Here is a 6,010-nt window from a genome sequence, read left to right as displayed (position 1 = left end):
ACAAATTCTCATGTGGGTTTGCCCACTTTGTATATGAGGAACTTGACTGAAATGGTCAAGTAGAATGCACTTGGTCCAGAATTTTAGAAATGATGGTGACTCTTACCTTGGGACCTTATAAGTAAAATCAAAGGAATAATTGAGAATGACCAAATTCAGATTACAACATTGGGAAAATACATAGTTGACCACACTATTTAAGGACAAATATATAAAATAATCCCTGAAAGCTGTACAGTAAAGTTCTGATCTAAGCTTACATACAGTCCTTTTCACTACAAACCTGGTGAAAAATTTTTACATGATGTGGCTACATAAATAATCTCTCTTCTGGTCCAGGTTGTATTTCTCCTTTTCAAGGTTTGGCTAATTTTCTTCTATATACCACATGGAATGTGGCAGGACAGTCACTGCTTTACATCAAGGCTTCAGTTCAGTACTGGTTTATGAACTTGTTCAAAGTTCATCTTAAGTACAGCTTTATCACTTGATTTTCATGCAGTCTAACTTCCTCCTTTAGGCCCTGAAAATTACTAATTTTTCTCTCTATGGCCAGAGACATCAGCCCTGTTTCCCTGTTCTCTGTGAGGATGTGGAAATGGGAGGGTTGCTGTCCACTTCCTGTGTTGAAAGAATACCTTTCTGATTGGGAAGTTCATACTGAAATGTTAGTATTCTATTTTGACCTTTCAAGTTACCATCATATCACTTTTAAACACATTATATAGGGGCAAATAATAAACCCAAGAGAAATAGTGGTTTTGCATAGAAGATTATGTCACAGTGGCTGTTTTTAATTTGTCAAAACTAGATTACTTAAATGAGTATAGCATTTATATGTTATGCAATTTAGATAAATACCATCAGCAAAATGAAAGCTGGATTTGATATGGCCCATCTAAAGTTTTTGATCTGGTAGCTATTTTGCCTCATGCCTTATGATTTTACAAGTCGCCACTAATTAAGATATGTAATTAAAACCATGGAAGGTGTTTGTAAAATTAAAATAAGAAAGTGAGGTTTGGGGTGCTCAGTTGGTTGGGCGTCCGACTTCAGCTCAGGTCATGATCTCACAGTCTGTGAGTTAGAGCCCCACGTCAGGCTCTGAGCTGTCAGCTGTCAGCTCAGAGCCTGGAGCCTGCTTCAAATTCTGTGTCTCCCTCTCTCTCTGCCCCTCCCCTGTTCATGCTCTGTCTCTGTCTCAAAAATAAATAAAAACATTGAAAAATTAAAAAAAAAAAGAAAGTGATGTTCAACCACACCGTCTTGGGAGAACTTCTGATACAAATATATATTTCCATTCCTGTTTAATTTATGTTGAGGTTGGTCTTGCTTTAAATAGTGATTTTTTTTTCCTAAGGGATATCCATTTAAAAAAAAGTCACAACATATTATAAAATAATACTTGATATTTTTGTTATTGTGAAGACTGTTTTATTGCAGCTATAGTCACATCAATATGAACAGAGTATATTCAGATCAGATTATGCCAAAGTCTTTTGCCCAAATGGCTATTGCTAACTCACCTGCTTTATCCATGAATCAGAGCCCACACTACTATAATTTTAAATTGATGTGTCACCTTATAAATAAGTGTCTAAACTTGATATTTTAAATATTTTAAAAAAACATTTAAAAAACAACTGTCTCTTACTAATCGACTTAATTTCCTGATCCAATTATAAATTTGATAAATTCTACTTCCTACAAAAGCAATTCCCCAATAATGCAAAAGTGAACTAAATAAATAAATATTTTTTTTGCTGTTGTTTTATGGCATTACAATTTAAAAACTAGATCTAAACTAGAACATGTATAAGTTGGATACAAAGAGAATGCTTAACGTATAAGCTTGAAATAAGTACAAAATACACAAAAGACAGAAAAAAATTTTAAAAATCTAAAATCCTTGATATTTTCAACGTAAAAGAGTTTTATTGAAATTCCCCACAAGGAACACGGTAGTAAAGAGGACAGTAACCCCCTACCACAATCAAGGAGTCTTTAGAGTGGCCAATATAAGTATAATGTACAGATTTTATTTACAATATGCAACTATTAACTGAATAAAGTTGAGTAATGTCTTTAAGAGCTCATCATTCTGGCAACTACATTTAAAATCCAGTCACGGGCATTTAAAACAATTTTTCACAATTAAAGAGAAAAGTTAAAGACAACACAATAACAAGGATACTCAAACCAGTACTTATTTCCCAACTGCTTATGCTTCCACAAAAACCAGTTTTAAAATCAGGAAAGTAAAATGTACTCAATAGGAAAAACACTGATAACTCAATAAATCAAATCAGCTTTACATGTAAGAGAAATGTCACCCTCAAGTAGGTGACACTTTTTGGATGATAGTGTCAAATATTTTAATAAACTTTTATACCACTCCATTACTTGGTTCTTTATTGTAGAGTTAGGGAAAATAATGGGAGGCTTATAATTTAGACATTTAATTGATCTTTGATTAAAGATTGAATTCCTTTTTTAACTCAATAATAAAAAATAACATACAGTTGGCTTACTTAGCAGATACTATTATATTGAGACAAATATAATAAAAACTACATGGTAAAATTGTGAATGTGTTGCTTTTCTCGGTGCATTACAAAATATGCTAGCTGAAATGGAATTTGAACATTGGATTAAAGGTTCATCAGGAGAACGAATGGTTTGAAATTTATTTCAATTTACATGAGATGAAAATTATAACATTATGGGTAAAATAAAGAACATCATTAACCACCAGAAAATTGTCTTTTCCCTGAGTCCCTGTCAATCTACAATATCATGCAGCCACTGAACCTATCAGGAAGAAGACATCCTTATCAATAATCCTACCTAAATAGAATTATTTATGGAAATAATATTTATGGAAAATAAACTATGGAATAATTATTTATGGAAAACAGAAAAAATAACAATCCAAATCTACATATTTATGTGAGAAACTATGTTTTCAATACATTGTGACACCAACACCAAAAAGCAAGTACAAACTGTTCAGTGTTGAACCTGAAATGAGTGCCAATTCTCTTTAATTCAGCTTAAATTTCTGAAGTTAATAGATCCAGTGAAGAAAGAATCTTATCCATTAGCCAAGAAATATAGCAGAAAAATATTCTATTGATTGTAATTATTTTACAATATTGAGCTCTATTAAAACAGCCATACACACACACACACACAATGGAATATAATGTAACTTTTATGCGAATTCAAGGAAATCTCTTTGGGCATATATTAGTCAGGGCTCTCCAGGGAAACTACCAATAGGTCGTATACATGTAAGAGAGAGAGAGAGAGAGAGAGAGAAATTTATGATAAGGAATTGGGTAATGTAATTATGGAGGTGGGCAAATCCCAAGATCTGCAGGTGAGTCAGCAATCTGGGGACCCAGGTGAGATTGAAGGGAGACAATTTAGTAGATGATTTTTGAGGTCAAAGAGACCTAGATTTCAGATTTAAAAAAATTTTTGAATCAATATGTGAACAAGTAAGTAATTAAAGACACAGAAAAGGGTAAGATTACATAGAGAGGCAGAGAAGCTACATGGTGGAGCTCACCTGCACTCCAACATCTAGAGCTAGACAGAGGAGGAGCCAGTAAAGCTATCTGAGGAGGGACCATGAGGGAGGGCAACCAAGAATGTCAGGCGCCTTGAGAGGGGCAAATGTTTTCAGTGGTCAGCCTTTTCAGGCGCTTCCGGGAAGTGAGGATGATATGGACAAAAAAATTGTTGGCTTTAGCAAGATATAAGTAGTTTGTCACCTTGGCGAGAGCTATTTCAGGGAAGAAAAGGGAAACAAAAGCTTTACTGGAGCTCTGCCACTCTTGCTTGGATGTCTCTGTGCCAGAGATTATACCAGTGATTCCACTACCCACACCCACCTAACTCTTCTTACCTCTCCTTCCTGAGCCAGGCAGCACTGCCACTCCCTGCATCCACATCCGCTAGATCAGGTTCTTTGTCCTACTTGAGGACCTCAGTGACCCCAGTACTGCAAGCAGAGTCAGCTCCAGACAGAGCATGGTGACTGTGTTCCACCAGACATACAGCCTGGGCAGTGCTCTGCACCCCAGCACCAACTGCAGCCCCCATGCCTTGTCCCTGGGGCAGCATGTAACCTACATGCTAACCTACAGCACCAAGGTGCACTTCCTAGTGCAACAGAATAAGGTCCTGCTTTCCAAGTGCAAGGGCCAGGTAAGTCCCACCTGGGGACATCTGCAAGAAGGAGATTCAGGAGCTGTGCCATTAGGTGGACCTGTTTACCACGGACAAGATCCACACTGAGGTGCTGTGTGACAACCTGGCCAAGGACACCATGCAACTCCAGAAGAAGCTGCAAGAGAGATGCTCCAGAGAGAAGCTCAGAGCACCCTAGAAACTTTCAGATAGGATGTTGACAATGTTTCTTTGGCAATCTTTGACCCTGAACATAAAGTGGACTCCTTCTAGAAGAGACTGACTTTGAGAAACAGCACAGTGATGAAATCAATGAGCTACAGGCTCAGATTCAGGAGTCGCATGGGCAAAGTGGTATAGATGTTTCCAAGCCTGACCCCAATATCTGCTCTCCCCAATAGGCAGCAGCAGAATGAAAACGTAGTTGCAAAAAACCTTTGGAAAATTGAAGAATGGCACAAGCCCAAGTTTGCTGATCTCTGTGAGACTGCTCACTACACTAGAGCAATGATGCCCTGAACCAGGTGAATCAGTAGTCAAAAGGATATTGGTTGAGTCCCTCACTTGGAAAAAATGTCTGGCTTTAAAGAACTAAGTCTAGGGCGGTCCAGATGCATTAAATAGAAAACACTATTGGCCTCCTGCAGGATAAGATTCAGAACAGGAAGGGAGAAGTGGACTGCCACCTTCTTGTACATCTGGACCTGCAGAATATCAACACGGCCTTGTTTTTCAGAATGCCACCTAATAGGAAGCTGCTAGAAGACAAGAATAGTGTGTCTCTGCCTTTTTCAAATTTCTCTGAACCTAAGGAAAATCATTCTGGATTCACTCCTTCTGGTTGACAGTCAGCCACTCAAAATGGATACTTCTGATTAAGAAGGTTAAAACTAGAGATAAGTTTTCAATGAACCTTTGCCCCATCATGATGATATCAATAAAAATTGCGCACAACTTAGTACAGCAATATATTTCCAGCAATAATAGAAAAGCAATCCATATCTTAAAGAAATAGCTTCCTAGTAATTTATGCAGTTTTTCAGTAGCAGAGGATAGATGTAGAAGAAAAAGAAGCTCTGGCTCTTAAGAACCAATTCTCCTAAAGATTTAGGTAAAACAAAAGTTTACAGCACAGTCTAATTTATGAAGCCTTTTGCTATATACTAGCCTTTAAAAAATATTTTGAATACCACAGGAACTGCGTATTTTTTCCCATCAGGTATCTGACCATCCAGCTTTTGCTTCAATGGATCTTTGGAAAGCTAACCAACAAACAACAACCAGGAAAAAATTTTCTCATTGGAATGGGTTGAAGAGAATGGAAAGTGAGAAAGTGGAGAGAGCAAAAGTAGGTTTACATTTTGAGGAGTTGTGCTGTCAGAGAATACCGAGCAGTAGTTGGAAAAGAATGTAGGGTCAAAAAATAAGGTTTTGGTCTTGTTTTTGTTTTTTAAAGATGAGTGATGTCAGCAGGACACCTGGTTAAGCATTTGGCTCAGGTCATGATCTGGCAGTTCGTGGGTTCGGGCCCTGCTTGTAGCTCTGTGCTAACAGCTCAGAGCCTGGAGCCTGCTTCAGAGTCTGTGTCTCCCTCTCTCTCTGCCCCTCCCCTACTCATGCTCTGTCTCTCTCTGTCTCTCTCTCTCTTAAAAATAACTAAACATTAAAACAATTTTTTTTAATTTAAAGATGAGTTATGTCGAGATGTGCATAGGCTAATTCTGCAGAGAGGGAGAAATTGGTGATTCAGGTGAAAGCAGGGGTGGGGTAGGGGTGGGGGGGGGTGGTTAGGCAATATATTCATAGGAGTAAA

The 6,010-nt window shown here is 37.6% G+C and overlaps 1 pseudogene; it reads left to right on the top strand.

Annotated features, from left to right (window-relative positions):
• The first annotated feature begins 3,352 nt into the window (after window positions 1-3,352).
• LOC122220755 lies at window positions 3,353-4,716 on the top strand (annotated as a pseudogene).
• Window positions 4,717-6,010: the final 1,294 nt, after the last annotated feature.

Source organism: Panthera leo, chromosome B2 (genome assembly GCF_018350215.1).
Source record: "Panthera leo isolate Ple1 chromosome B2, P.leo_Ple1_pat1.1, whole genome shotgun sequence".
NCBI lineage: Eukaryota > Metazoa > Chordata > Mammalia > Carnivora > Felidae > Panthera > Panthera leo.
The sequence above is the reverse complement of the archived record's forward strand: the minus strand, read 5'-3'. Positions and strand labels throughout refer to the sequence as shown.